We start from the raw sequence: 15,439 nt of genomic DNA, 5'->3' as shown, positions 1-15,439 counted from the left end.
TTATGGCCTTCATAGAAGCAACAGGAGATTGTTGCATCCATCTAGAACCCTCAGAACTACAGTGCTATGATGTCACTCACTTCCACAGGCCTTGCAGAGTGTAAACAACAACAACCCAGCTTTGTTGTGTATGTAACCATAGGGATTGTGATGTCACCTAGAACCTTCACAGCAGCGACAGCTTTATGAGGAGCATCAGCACTGCTCTGCCTGAGCAGAACCATCACCGCCATAGGTTGTCAAATAACCCGGATTTAACCCACACAGGTAAGTCCAATGGGGTGCAGGCATGTCCTCTATGCTTACAGCTTCCCGTGGGTGTTGGTTTGATACCGTTTGGGGACAGCCAAGGAGGCATCTGCAGGCAACAAAGGTAGGTGTGTGCTTGTGTGTGTGTTTCCTATGCAGATCCTAAGCCCAGTGTCACATGCAAGTAGGAGGAGTAAGAAGGGTTCCTGGCAAATCCGGGTTATGGATTGCATTTAAAAAGGCCCCGTGGGAGTGCAATGGGCCCCTGTCTTGCTGCTTAGCAATAATGGTATGGGTTTAGGTTCTGCTGTGTGTACTGGTGGTTGACTGCCCCCCAGCCCAGAGTGTGCATGGAAAATTGTCTGGCAGCCTCCCTGACAGCAAGCAGTGATAGTGCCCATGAAGGGGACCTTGTTGGGCCCGCCCCTTTCACGGTTATCGCTTCTCGGCCTTTTGGCTAAGATCAAGTGTAGTATCTGTTCTTATCAGTTTAATATCTGATACGTCCCCTATCTGGGGACCATATATTAAATGGATTTTTGAGAACGGGGGCCGATTTCGAAGCTTGCTTCCGTCGCCCTATGCATTGACCCGATATGGCAGTATCTTCGGGTACAGTGCACCACCCCCTTACAGGGTTAAAAAGAAAGATTCCTACTTTCATTGCTACCTGCTTGCTGGCTAGCCAGCTAGCCAGCCCTGTGGGCCTTGCTGCTGCTGCTGCTGCTGCTGCTGCAGCCAAAAAACAAAAGGTGGTGCTGCTGCTGCTTCTGCTGCTTCTGCTTGTGTCTGGCCGCTGTTGGAGCGTCCAGGCACAGGACTTCTGCTGCTGCTGACTAAATGGCCTCCTTAATTGGATCATTTGAGTAGCCAGCACACCTGTGCAGGTAGGGCATGACATGATAGGCAGCTGCCTTGATAGCGGGTGGGTGCTGAATGTTCCTAATTGACAAAATAAGATTAATGCTTATGAAGAAATATAAAATCTCATCCCTTCCCCAATATCGCGCCACACCCCTACCCCTTAATTCCCTGGTTGAACTTGATGGACATATGTCTTTTTTCGACCGTACTAACTATGTAACTATGTAACATAACATGGGGGGGTCTCCTGGCTGTTCACACAGGTGTGTCATTGCTGTACATTGACCATGCATTGCTTCTGTGGTATTGCAAAGGCAAAGACAAATGCTTCCAGCCATCCATTGCACTAATGGATTGGTCATCAGCTGGCTGTCTATGTCCCGCATCAATATAGACCAAAGTACAGAGGGTTAGGCTATGCTATAGTGCACCTACCTGATGCATCAGAAGGTGCGAGGCCCTTGCTAAATTCTGTGCACAGACTTTGAGATCTATGCTTTAGACTGTATCTAAACCTGCTCCAACATGGACTGACATTCTGGCCTACTTTCAGCCGATGCGACTTGTCTGTCGCTGAACAGTCGCTTTTTATGTATTCAGCACCTATGTATAATGTTGTAAAAATGCTCTAGAAGCTAAAGTCGCAGAAATGTCACACATATTTGGCCTGCAACTTTCTGTGCGACAAATTCAGACAGGAAAAATCAGTATAAATCCTTAGAAAATTATCCCCCAGTGTCTCCATCTGCTGGCGGTATTGAATAAGCATTGCTGCACTGATGGGGTATGCATTAGACGAAAAAAAAAGAAGAAAAAGAAGAATAATACGCCCAGAAAAGAGGCGAAAAGGAGAAAAACGTAAAAAAACGTGAAAAAAAAGTAAGAGGAAGAGAAGGGAAAAAAAGGTGGAAATGGGTTTAAAAGTGATTTCGGCGGAGAAATATATATATATATATATATATATATATATATATATATATATATACGCGCACACACACACATATATATAAACGTATTCTCCGTTGAGATATTGCAGCCGCTGCTGTGTCCAGGCCCAGGAGCCTTAGCACTGTGCTGTGATGTCACTCAATACCACTGACATCACTAGGTGTAAACAACATCTCTCCTTTGCTGTGTATGTGACTATGGAGCTGTTTGGTGATGTCGTCTATTATGGCCTTCATAGAAGCAACAGGAGATTGTTGCATCCATCTAGAACCCTCAGAACTACAGTGCTATGATGTCACTCACTTCCACAGGCCTTGCAGAGTGTAAACAACAACAACCCAGCTTTGTTGTGTATGTAACCATAGGGATTGTGATGTCACCTAGAACCTTCACAGCAGCGACAGCTTTATGAGGAGCATCAGCACTGCTCTGCCTGAGCAGAACCATCACCGCCATAGGTTGTCAAATAACCCGGATTTAACCCACACAGGTAAGTCCAATGGGGTGCAGGCATGTCCTCTATGCTTACAGCTTCCCGTGGGTGTTGGTTTGATACCGTTTGGGGACAGCCAAGGAGGCATCTGCAGGCAACAAAGGTAGGTGTGTGCTTGTGTGTGTGTTTCCTATGCAGATCCTAAGCCCAGTGTCACATGCAAGTAGGAGGAGTAAGAAGGGTTCCTGGCAAATCCGGGTTATGGATTGCATTTAAAAAGGCCCCGTGGGAGTGCAATGGGCCCCTGTCTTGCTGCTTAGCAATAATGGTATGGGTTTAGGTTCTGCTGTGTGTACTGGTGGTTGACTGCCCCCCAGCCCAGAGTGTGCATGGAAAATTGTCTGGCAGCCTCCCTGACAGCAAGCAGTGATAGTGCCCATGAAGGGGACCTTGTTGGGCCCGCCCCTTTCACGGTTATCGCTTCTCGGCCTTTTGGCTAAGATCAAGTGTAGTATCTGTTCTTATCAGTTTAATATCTGATACGTCCCCTATCTGGGGACCATATATTAAATGGATTTTTGAGAACGGGGGCCGATTTCGAAGCTTGCTTCCGTCGCCCTATGCATTGACCCGATATGGCAGTATCTTCGGGTACAGTGCACCACCCCCTTACAGGGTTAAAAAGAAAGATTCCTACTTTCATTGCTACCTGCTTGCTGGCTAGCCAGCTAGCCAGCCCTGTGGGCCTTGCTGCTGCTGCTGCTGCAGCCAAAAAACAAAAGGTGGTGCTGCTGCTGCTTCTGCTGCTTCTGCTTGTGTCTGGCCGCTGTTGGAGCGTCCAGGCACAGGACTTCTGCTGCTGCTGACTAAATGGCCTCCTTAATTGGATCATTTGAGTAGCCAGCACACCTGTGCAGGTAGGGCATGACATGATAGGCAGCTGCCTTGATAGCGGGTGGGTGCTGAATGTTCCTAATTGACAAAATAAGATTAATGCTTATGAAGAAATATAAAATCTCATCCCTTCCCCAATATCGCGCCACACCCCTACCCCTTAATTCCCTGGTTGAACTTGATGGACATATGTCTTTTTTCGACCGTACTAACTATGTAACTATGTAACATAACATGGGGGGGTCTCCTGGCTGTTCACACAGGTGTGTCATTGCTGTACATTGACCATGCATTGCTTCTGTGGTATTGCAAAGGCAAAGACAAATGCTTCCAGCCATCCATTGCACTAATGGATTGGTCATCAGCTGGCTGTCTATGTCCCGCATCAATATAGACCAAAGTACAGAGGGTTAGGCTATGCTATAGTGCACCTACCTGATGCATCAGAAGGTGCGAGGCCCTTGCTAAATTCTGTGCACAGACTTTGAGATCTATGCTTTAGACTGTATCTAAACCTGCTCCAACATGGACTGACATTCTGGCCTACTTTCAGCCGATGCGACTTGTCTGTCGCTGAACAGTCGCTTTTTATGTATTCAGCACCTATGTATAATGTTGTAAAAATGCTCTAGAAGCTAAAGTCGCAGAAATGTCACACATATTTGGCCTGCAACTTTCTGTGCGACAAATTCAGACAGGAAAAATCAGTATAAATCCTTAGAAAATTATCCCCCAGTGTCTCCATCTGCTGGCGGTATTGAATAAGCATTGCTGCACTGATGGGGTATGCATTAGACGAAAAAAAAGAAGAAAAAGAAGAATAATACGCCCAGAAAAGAGGCGAAAAGGAGAAAAACGTAAAAAAACGTGAAAAAAAAGTAAGAGGAAGAGAAGGGAAAAAAAGGTGGAAATGGGTTTAAAAGTGATTTCGGCGGAGAAATATATATATATATATATATATATATATATATATATATATATATACGCGCACACACACACATATATATAAACGTATTCTCCGTTGAGATATTGCAGCCGCTGCTGTGTCCAGGCCCAGGAGCCTTAGCACTGTGCTGTGATGTCACTCAATACCACTGACATCACTAGGTGTAAACAACATCTCTCCTTTGCTGTGTATGTGACTATGGAGCTGTTTGGTGATGTCGTCTATTATGGCCTTCATAGAAGCAACAGGAGATTGTTGCATCCATCTAGAACCCTCAGAACTACAGTGCTATGATGTCACTCACTTCCACAGGCCTTGCAGAGTGTAAACAACAACAACCCAGCTTTGTTGTGTATGTAACCATAGGGATTGTGATGTCACCTAGAACCTTCACAGCAGCGACAGCTTTATGAGGAGCATCAGCACTGCTCTGCCTGAGCAGAACCATCACCGCCATAGGTTGTCAAATAACCCGGATTTAACCCACACAGGTAAGTCCAATGGGGTGCAGGCATGTCCTCTATGCTTACAGCTTCCCGTGGGTGTTGGTTTGATACCGTTTGGGGACAGCCAAGGAGGCATCTGCAGGCAACAAAGGTAGGTGTGTGCTTGTGTGTGTGTTTCCTATGCAGATCCTAAGCCCAGTGTCACATGCAAGTAGGAGGAGTAAGAAGGGTTCCTGGCAAATCCGGGTTATGGATTGCATTTAAAAAGGCCCCGTGGGAGTGCAATGGGCCCCTGTCTTGCTGCTTAGCAATAATGGTATGGGTTTAGGTTCTGCTGTGTGTACTGGTGGTTGACTGCCCCCCAGCCCAGAGTGTGCATGGAAAATTGTCTGGCAGCCTCCCTGACAGCAAGCAGTGATAGTGCCCATGAAGGGGACCTTGTTGGGCCCGCCCCTTTCACGGTTATCGCTTCTCGGCCTTTTGGCTAAGATCAAGTGTAGTATCTGTTCTTATCAGTTTAATATCTGATACGTCCCCTATCTGGGGACCATATATTAAATGGATTTTTGAGAACGGGGGCCGATTTCGAAGCTTGCTTCCGTCGCCCTATGCATTGACCCGATATGGCAGTATCTTCGGGTACAGTGCACCACCCCCTTACAGGGTTAAAAAGAAAGATTCCTACTTTCATTGCTACCTGCTTGCTGGCTAGCCAGCTAGCCAGCCCTGTGGGCCTTGCTGCTGCTGCTGCTGCTGCTGCTGCAGCCAAAAAACAAAAGGTGGTGCTGCTGCTGCTTCTGCTGCTTCTGCTTGTGTCTGGCCGCTGTTGGAGCGTCCAGGCACAGGACTTCTGCTGCTGCTGACTAAATGGCCTCCTTAATTGGATCATTTGAGTAGCCAGCACACCTGTGCAGGTAGGGCATGACATGATAGGCAGCTGCCTTGATAGCGGGTGGGTGCTGAATGTTCCTAATTGACAAAATAAGATTAATGCTTATGAAGAAATATAAAATCTCATCCCTTCCCCAATATCGCGCCACACCCCTACCCCTTAATTCCCTGGTTGAACTTGATGGACATATGTCTTTTTTCGACCGTACTAACTATGTAACTATGTAACATAACATGGGGGGGTCTCCTGGCTGTTCACACAGGTGTGTCATTGCTGTACATTGACCATGCATTGCTTCTGTGGTATTGCAAAGGCAAAGACAAATGCTTCCAGCCATCCATTGCACTAATGGATTGGTCATCAGCTGGCTGTCTATGTCCCGCATCAATATAGACCAAAGTACAGAGGGTTAGGCTATGCTATAGTGCACCTACCTGATGCATCAGAAGGTGCGAGGCCCTTGCTAAATTCTGTGCACAGACTTTGAGATCTATGCTTTAGACTGTATCTAAACCTGCTCCAACATGGACTGACATTCTGGCCTACTTTCAGCCGATGCGACTTGTCTGTCGCTGAACAGTCGCTTTTTATGTATTCAGCACCTATGTATAATGTTGTAAAAATGCTCTAGAAGCTAAAGTCGCAGAAATGTCACACATATTTGGCCTGCAACTTTCTGTGCGACAAATTCAGACAGGAAAAATCAGTATAAATCCTTAGAAAATTATCCCCCAGTGTCTCCATCTGCTGGCGGTATTGAATAAGCATTGCTGCACTGATGGGGTATGCATTAGACGAAAAAAAAGAAGAAAAAGAAGAATAATACGCCCAGAAAAGAGGCGAAAAGGAGAAAAACGTAAAAAAACGTGAAAAAAAAGTAAGAGGAAGAGAAGGGAAAAAAAGGTGGAAATGGGTTTAAAAGTGATTTCGGCGGAGAAATATATATATATATATATATATATATATATATATATATATATATATATACGCGCACACACACACATATATATAAACGTATTCTCCGTTGAGATATTGCAGCCGCTGCTGTGTCCAGGCCCAGGAGCCTTAGCACTGTGCTGTGATGTCACTCAATACCACTGACATCACTAGGTGTAAACAACATCTCTCCTTTGCTGTGTATGTGACTATGGAGCTGTTTGGTGATGTCGTCTATTATGGCCTTCATAGAAGCAACAGGAGATTGTTGCATCCATCTAGAACCCTCAGAACTACAGTGCTATGATGTCACTCACTTCCACAGGCCTTGCAGAGTGTAAACAACAACAACCCAGCTTTGTTGTGTATGTAACCATAGGGATTGTGATGTCACCTAGAACCTTCACAGCAGCGACAGCTTTATGAGGAGCATCAGCACTGCTCTGCCTGAGCAGAACCATCACCGCCATAGGTTGTCAAATAACCCGGATTTAACCCACACAGGTAAGTCCAATGGGGTGCAGGCATGTCCTCTATGCTTACAGCTTCCCGTGGGTGTTGGTTTGATACCGTTTGGGGACAGCCAAGGAGGCATCTGCAGGCAACAAAGGTAGGTGTGTGCTTGTGTGTGTGTTTCCTATGCAGATCCTAAGCCCAGTGTCACATGCAAGTAGGAGGAGTAAGAAGGGTTCCTGGCAAATCCGGGTTATGGATTGCATTTAAAAAGGCCCCGTGGGAGTGCAATGGGCCCCTGTCTTGCTGCTTAGCAATAATGGTATGGGTTTAGGTTCTGCTGTGTGTACTGGTGGTTGACTGCCCCCCAGCCCAGAGTGTGCATGGAAAATTGTCTGGCAGCCTCCCTGACAGCAAGCAGTGATAGTGCCCATGAAGGGGACCTTGTTGGGCCCGCCCCTTTCACGGTTATCGCTTCTCGGCCTTTTGGCTAAGATCAAGTGTAGTATCTGTTCTTATCAGTTTAATATCTGATACGTCCCCTATCTGGGGACCATATATTAAATGGATTTTTGAGAACGGGGGCCGATTTCGAAGCTTGCTTCCGTCGCCCTATGCATTGACCCGATATGGCAGTATCTTCGGGTACAGTGCACCACCCCCTTACAGGGTTAAAAAGAAAGATTCCTACTTTCATTGCTACCTGCTTGCTGGCTAGCCAGCTAGCCAGCCCTGTGGGCCTTGCTGCTGCTGCTGCTGCTGCTGCTGCCAAAAAACAAAAGGTGGTGCTGCTGCTGCTTCTGCTGCTTCTGCTTGTGTCTGGCCGCTGTTGGAGCGTCCAGGCACAGGACTTCTGCTGCTGCTGACTAAATGGCCTCCTTAATTGGATCATTTGAGTAGCCAGCACACCTGTGCAGGTAGGGCATGACATGATAGGCAGCTGCCTTGATAGCGGGTGGGTGCTGAATGTTCCTAATTGACAAAATAAGATTAATGCTTATGAAGAAATATAAAATCTCATCCCTTCCCCAATATCGCGCCACACCCCTACCCCTTAATTCCCTGGTTGAACTTGATGGACATATGTCTTTTTTCGACCGTACTAACTATGTAACTATGTAACATAACATGGGGGGGTCTCCTGGCTGTTCACACAGGTGTGTCATTGCTGTACATTGACCATGCATTGCTTCTGTGGTATTGCAAAGGCAAAGACAAATGCTTCCAGCCATCCATTGCACTAATGGATTGGTCATCAGCTGGCTGTCTATGTCCCGCATCAATATAGACCAAAGTACAGAGGGTTAGGCTATGCTATAGTGCACCTACCTGATGCATCAGAAGGTGCGAGGCCCTTGCTAAATTCTGTGCACAGACTTTGAGATCTATGCTTTAGACTGTATCTAAACCTGCTCCAACATGGACTGACATTCTGGCCTACTTTCAGCCGATGCGACTTGTCTGTCGCTGAACAGTCGCTTTTTATGTATTCAGCACCTATGTATAATGTTGTAAAAATGCTCTAGAAGCTAAAGTCGCAGAAATGTCACACATATTTGGCCTGCAACTTTCTGTGCGACAAATTCAGACAGGAAAAATCAGTATAAATCCTTAGAAAATTATCCCCCAGTGTCTCCATCTGCTGGCGGTATTGAATAAGCATTGCTGCACTGATGGGGTATGCATTAGACGAAAAAAAAGAAGAAAAAGAAGAATAATACGCCCAGAAAAGAGGCGAAAAGGAGAAAAACGTAAAAAAACGTGAAAAAAAAGTAAGAGGAAGAGAAGGGAAAAAAAGGTGGAAATGGGTTTAAAAGTGATTTCGGCGGAGAAATATATATATATATATATATATATATATATATATATATATATATATACGCGCACACACACACATATATATAAACGTATTCTCCGTTGAGATATTGCAGCCGCTGCTGTGTCCAGGCCCAGGAGCCTTAGCACTGTGCTGTGATGTCACTCAATACCACTGACATCACTAGGTGTAAACAACATCTCTCCTTTGCTGTGTATGTGACTATGGAGCTGTTTGGTGATGTCGTCTATTATGGCCTTCATAGAAGCAACAGGAGATTGTTGCATCCATCTAGAACCCTCAGAACTACAGTGCTATGATGTCACTCACTTCCACAGGCCTTGCAGAGTGTACAGGCCTTGCAGAGTGTAAACAACAACAACCCAGCTTTGTTGTGTATGTAACCATAGGGATTGTGATGTCACCTAGAACCTTCACAGCAGCGACAGCTTTATGAGGAGCATCAGCACTGCTCTGCCTGAGCAGAACCATCACCGCCATAGGTTGTCAAATAACCCGGATTTAACCCACACAGGTAAGTCCAATGGGGTGCAGGCATGTCCTCTATGCTTACAGCTTCCCGTGGGTGTTGGTTTGATACCGTTTGGGGACAGCCAAGGAGGCATCTGCAGGCAACAAAGGTAGGTGTGTGCTTGTGTGTGTGTTTCCTATGCAGATCCTAAGCCCAGTGTCACATGCAAGTAGGAGGAGTAAGAAGGGTTCCTGGCAAATCCGGGTTATGGATTGCATTTAAAAAGGCCCCGTGGGAGTGCAATGGGCCCCTGTCTTGCTGCTTAGCAATAATGGTATGGGTTTAGGTTCTGCTGTGTGTACTGGTGGTTGACTGCCCCCCAGCCCAGAGTGTGCATGGAAAATTGTCTGGCAGCCTCCCTGACAGCAAGCAGTGATAGTGCCCATGAAGGGGACCTTGTTGGGCCCGCCCCTTTCACGGTTATCGCTTCTCGGCCTTTTGGCTAAGATCAAGTGTAGTATCTGTTCTTATCAGTTTAATATCTGATACGTCCCCTATCTGGGGACCATATATTAAATGGATTTTTGAGAACGGGGGCCGATTTCGAAGCTTGCTTCCGTCGCCCTATGCATTGACCCGATATGGCAGTATCTTCGGGTACAGTGCACCACCCCCTTACAGGGTTAAAAAGAAAGATTCCTACTTTCATTGCTACCTGCTTGCTGGCTAGCCAGCTAGCCAGCCCTGTGGGCCTTGCTGCTGCTGCTGCTGCTGCTGCAGCCAAAAAACAAAAGGTGGTGCTGCTGCTGCTTCTGCTGCTTCTGCTTGTGTCTGGCCGCTGTTGGAGCGTCCAGGCACAGGACTTCTGCTGCTGCTGACTAAATGGCCTCCTTAATTGGATCATTTGAGTAGCCAGCACACCTGTGCAGGTAGGGCATGACATGATAGGCAGCTGCCTTGATAGCGGGTGGGTGCTGAATGTTCCTAATTGACAAAATAAGATTAATGCTTATGAAGAAATATAAAATCTCATCCCTTCCCCAATATCGCGCCACACCCCTACCCCTTAATTCCCTGGTTGAACTTGATGGACATATGTCTTTTTTCGACCGTACTAACTATGTAACTATGTAACATAACATGGGGGGGTCCACACAGGTGTGTCATTGCTGTACATTGACCATGCATTGCTTCTGTGGTATTGCAAAGGCAAAGACAAATGCTTCCAGCCATCCATTGCACTAATGGATTGGTCATCAGCTGGCTGTCTATGTCCCGCATCAATATAGACCAAAGTACAGAGGGTTAGGCTATGCTATAGTGCACCTACCTGATGCATCAGAAGGTGCGAGGCCCTTGCTAAATTCTGTGCACAGACTTTGAGATCTATGCTTTAGACTGTATCTAAACCTGCTCCAACATGGACTGACATTCTGGCCTACTTTCAGCCGATGCGACTTGTCTGTCGCTGAACAGTCGCTTTTTATGTATTCAGCACCTATGTATAATGTTGTAAAAATGCTCTAGAAGCTAAAGTCGCAGAAATGTCACACATATTTGGCCTGCAACTTTCTGTGCGACAAATTCAGACAGGAAAAATCAGTATAAATCCTTAGAAAATTATCCCCCAGTGTCTCCATCTGCTGGCGGTATTGAATAAGCATTGCTGCACTGATGGGGTATGCATTAGACGAAAAAAAAGAAGAAAAAGAAGAATAATACGCCCAGAAAAGAGGCGAAAAGGAGAAAAACGTAAAAAAACGTGAAAAAAAAGTAAGAGGAAGAGAAGGGAAAAAAAGGTGGAAATGGGTTTAAAAGTGATTTCGGCGGAGAAATATATATATATATATATATATATATATATATATATATATATATACGCGCACACACACACATATATATAAACGTATTCTCCGTTGAGATATTGCAGCCGCTGCTGTGTCCAGGCCCAGGAGCCTTAGCACTGTGCTGTGATGTCACTCAATACCACTGACATCACTAGGTGTAAACAACATCTCTCCTTTGCTGTGTATGTGACTATGGAGCTGTTTGGTGATGTCGTCTATTATGGCCTTCATAGAAGCAACAGGAGATTGTTGCATCCATCTAGAACCCTCAGAACTACAGTGCTATGATGTCACTCACTTCCACAGGCCTTGCAGAGTGTAAACAACAACAACCCAGCTTTGTTGTGTATGTAACCATAGGGATTGTGATGTCACCTAGAACCTTCACAGCAGCGACAGCTTTATGAGGAGCATCAGCACTGCTCTGCCTGAGCAGAACCATCACCGCCATAGGTTGTCAAATAACCCGGATTTAACCCACACAGGTAAGTCCAATGGGGTGCAGGCATGTCCTCTATGCTTACAGCTTCCCGTGGGTGTTGGTTTGATACCGTTTGGGGACAGCCAAGGAGGCATCTGCAGGCAACAAAGGTAGGTGTGTGCTTGTGTGTGTGTTTCCTATGCAGATCCTAAGCCCAGTGTCACATGCAAGTAGGAGGAGTAAGAAGGGTTCCTGGCAAATCCGGGTTATGGATTGCATTTAAAAAGGCCCCGTGGGAGTGCAATGGGCCCCTGTCTTGCTGCTTAGCAATAATGGTATGGGTTTAGGTTCTGCTGTGTGTACTGGTGGTTGACTGCCCCCCAGCCCAGAGTGTGCATGGAAAATTGTCTGGCAGCCTCCCTGACAGCAAGCAGTGATAGTGCCCATGAAGGGGACCTTGTTGGGCCCGCCCCTTTCACGGTTATCGCTTCTCGGCCTTTTGGCTAAGATCAAGTGTAGTATCTGTTCTTATCAGTTTAATATCTGATACGTCCCCTATCTGGGGACCATATATTAAATGGATTTTTGAGAACGGGGGCCGATTTCGAAGCTTGCTTCCGTCGCCCTATGCATTGACCCGATATGGCAGTATCTTCGGGTACAGTGCACCACCCCCTTACAGGGTTAAAAAGAAAGATTCCTACTTTCATTGCTACCTGCTTGCTGGCTAGCCAGCTAGCCAGCCCTGTGGGCCTTGCTGCTGCTGCTGCTGCTGCTGCAGCCAAAAAACAAAAGGTGGTGCTGCTGCTGCTTCTGCTGCTTCTGCTTGTGTCTGGCCGCTGTTGGAGCGTCCAGGCACAGGACTTCTGCTGCTGCTGACTAAATGGCCTCCTTAATTGGATCATTTGAGTAGCCAGCACACCTGTGCAGGTAGGGCATGACATGATAGGCAGCTGCCTTGATAGCGGGTGGGTGCTGAATGTTCCTAATTGACAAAATAAGATTAATGCTTATGAAGAAATATAAAATCTCATCCCTTCCCCAATATCGCGCCACACCCCTACCCCTTAATTCCCTGGTTGAACTTGATGGACATATGTCTTTTTTCGACCGTACTAACTATGTAACTATGTAACATAACATGGGGGGGTCTCCTGGCTGTTCACACAGGTGTGTCATTGCTGTACATTGACCATGCATTGCTTCTGTGGTATTGCAAAGGCAAAGACAAATGCTTCCAGCCATCCATTGCACTAATGGATTGGTCATCAGCTGGCTGTCTATGTCCCGCATCAATATAGACCAAAGTACAGAGGGTTAGGCTATGCTATAGTGCACCTACCTGATGCATCAGAAGGTGCGAGGCCCTTGCTAAATTCTGTGCACAGACTTTGAGATCTATGCTTTAGACTGTATCTAAACCTGCTCCAACATGGACTGACATTCTGGCCTACTTTCAGCCGATGCGACTTGTCTGTCGCTGAACAGTCGCTTTTTATGTATTCAGCACCTATGTATAATGTTGTAAAAATGCTCTAGAAGCTAAAGTCGCAGAAATGTCACACATATTTGGCCTGCAACTTTCTGTGCGACAAATTCAGACAGGAAAAATCAGTATAAATCCTTAGAAAATTATCCCCCAGTGTCTCCATCTGCTGGCGGTATTGAATAAGCATTGCTGCACTGATGGGGTATGCATTAGACGAAAAAAAAGAAGAAAAAGAAGAATAATACGCCCAGAAAAGAGGCGAAAAGGAGAAAAACGTAAAAAAACGTGAAAAAAAAGTAAGAGGAAGAGAAGGGAAAAAAAGGTGGAAATGGGTTTAAAAGTGATTTCGGCGGAGAAATATATATATATATATATATATATATATATATATATATATATATATACGCGCACACACACACATATATATAAACGTATTCTCCGTTGAGATATTGCAGCCGCTGCTGTGTCCAGGCCCAGGAGCCTTAGCACTGTGCTGTGATGTCACTCAATACCACTGACATCACTAGGTGTAAACAACATCTCTCCTTTGCTGTGTATGTGACTATGGAGCTGTTTGGTGATGTCGTCTATTATGGCCTTCATAGAAGCAACAGGAGATTGTTGCATCCATCTAGAACCCTCAGAACTACAGTGCTATGATGTCACTCACTTCCACAGGCCTTGCAGAGTGTAAACAACAACAACCCAGCTTTGTTGTGTATGTAACCATAGGGATTGTGATGTCACCTAGAACCTTCACAGCAGCGACAGCTTTATGAGGAGCATCAGCACTGCTCTGCCTGAGCAGAACCATCACCGCCATAGGTTGTCAAATAACCCGGATTTAACCCACACAGGTAAGTCCAATGGGGTGCAGGCATGTCCTCTATGCTTACAGCTTCCCGTGGGTGTTGGTTTGATACCGTTTGGGGACAGCCAAGGAGGCATCTGCAGGCAACAAAGGTAGGTGTGTGCTTGTGTGTGTGTTTCCTATGCAGATCCTAAGCCCAGTGTCACATGCAAGTAGGAGGAGTAAGAAGGGTTCCTGGCAAATCCGGGTTATGGATTGCATTTAAAAAGGCCCCGTGGGAGTGCAATGGGCCCCTGTCTTGCTGCTTAGCAATAATGGTATGGGTTTAGGTTCTGCTGTGTGTACTGGTGGTTGACTGCCCCCCAGCCCAGAGTGTGCATGGAAAATTGTCTGGCAGCCTCCCTGACAGCAAGCAGTGATAGTGCCCATGAAGGGGACCTTGTTGGGCCCGCCCCTTTCACGGTTATCGCTTCTCGGCCTTTTGGCTAAGATCAAGTGTAGTATCTGTTCTTATCAGTTTAATATCTGATACGTCCCCTATCTGGGGACCATATATTAAATGGATTTTTGAGAACGGGGGCCGATTTCGAAGCTTGCTTCCGTCGCCCTATGCATTGACCCGATATGGCAGTATCTTCGGGTACAGTGCACCACCCCCTTACAGGGTTAAAAAGAAAGATTCCTACTTTCATTGCTACCTGCTTGCTGGCTAGCCAGCTAGCCAGCCCTGTGGGCCTTGCTGCTGCTGCTGCTGCTGCTGCAGCCAAAAAACAAAAGGTGGTGCTGCTGCTGCTTCTGCTGCTTCTGCTTGTGTCTGGCCGCTGTTGGAGCGTCCAGGCACAGGACTTCTGCTGCTGCTGACTAAATGGCCTCCTTAATTGGATCATTTGAGTAGCCAGCACACCTGTGCAGGTAGGGCATGACATGATAGGCAGCTGCCTTGATAGCGGGTGGGTGCTGAATGTTCCTAATTGACAAAATAAGATTAATGCTTATGAAGAAATATAAAATCTCATCCCTTCCCCAATATCGCGCCACACCCCTACCCCTTAATTCCCTGGTTGAACTTGATGGACATATGTCTTTTTTCGACCGTACTAACTATGTAACTATGTAACATAACATGGGGGGGTCTCCTGGCTGTTCACACAGGTGTGTCATTGCTGTACATTGACCATGCATTGCTTCTGTGGTATTGCAAAGGCAAAGACAAATGCTTCCAGCCATCCATTGCACTAATGGATTGGTCATCAGCTGGCTGTCTATGTCCCGCATCAATATAGACCAAAGTACAGAGGGTTAGGCTATGCTATAGTGCACCTACCTGATGCATCAGAAGGTGCGAGGCCCTTGCTAAATTCTGTGCACAGACTTTGAGATCTATGCTTTAGACTGTATCTAAACCTGCTCCAACATGGACTGACATTCTGGCCTACTTTCAGCCGATGCGACTTGTCTGTCGCTGAACAGTCGCTTTTTATGTATTCAGCACCTATGTATAATGTTGTAAAAATGCTCTAGA

At 46.3% G+C, this 15,439-nt stretch overlaps 7 non-coding genes across 7 annotated transcripts; all 7 read left to right on the top strand.

The window, feature by feature from the left end:
* Nucleotides 1-686: 686 nt before the first annotated feature.
* LOC130301246 (U2 spliceosomal RNA) lies at nucleotides 687-877 on the top strand. The gene has a single exon (XR_008851924.1). It is a non-coding gene; the product is annotated as a U2 spliceosomal RNA (small nuclear RNA).
* A 2,093-nt stretch (nucleotides 878-2,970) lies between these two features.
* LOC130301245 (U2 spliceosomal RNA) lies at nucleotides 2,971-3,161 on the top strand. The gene has a single exon (XR_008851923.1). It is a non-coding gene; the product is annotated as a U2 spliceosomal RNA (small nuclear RNA).
* Nucleotides 3,162-5,244: 2,083 nt separating this feature from the next.
* Nucleotides 5,245-5,435, top strand: LOC130301244 (U2 spliceosomal RNA). The gene has a single exon (XR_008851922.1). It is a non-coding gene; the product is annotated as a U2 spliceosomal RNA (small nuclear RNA).
* Nucleotides 5,436-7,531: 2,096 nt separating this feature from the next.
* On the top strand, nucleotides 7,532-7,722 carry LOC130301242 (U2 spliceosomal RNA). The gene has a single exon (XR_008851920.1). It is a non-coding gene; the product is annotated as a U2 spliceosomal RNA (small nuclear RNA).
* A 2,109-nt stretch (nucleotides 7,723-9,831) lies between these two features.
* LOC130301241 (U2 spliceosomal RNA) lies at nucleotides 9,832-10,022 on the top strand. Its single transcript, XR_008851919.1, has one exon. It is a non-coding gene; the product is annotated as a U2 spliceosomal RNA (small nuclear RNA).
* Nucleotides 10,023-12,100: 2,078 nt separating this feature from the next.
* Nucleotides 12,101-12,291, top strand: LOC130301240 (U2 spliceosomal RNA). Its single transcript, XR_008851918.1, has one exon. It is a non-coding gene; the product is annotated as a U2 spliceosomal RNA (small nuclear RNA).
* Nucleotides 12,292-14,382: 2,091 nt separating this feature from the next.
* Nucleotides 14,383-14,573, top strand: LOC130301239 (U2 spliceosomal RNA). The gene has a single exon (XR_008851917.1). It is a non-coding gene; the product is annotated as a U2 spliceosomal RNA (small nuclear RNA).
* The last annotated feature ends 866 nt before the right edge of the window (nucleotides 14,574-15,439 follow it).

The sequence above is a fragment of the Hyla sarda genome, unplaced genomic scaffold (genome assembly GCF_029499605.1).
Source record: "Hyla sarda isolate aHylSar1 unplaced genomic scaffold, aHylSar1.hap1 scaffold_1114, whole genome shotgun sequence".
NCBI classification, from domain to species: Eukaryota; Metazoa; Chordata; class Amphibia; order Anura; family Hylidae; genus Hyla; species Hyla sarda.
This window is presented reverse-complemented; position numbering and strand designations above follow the sequence as displayed.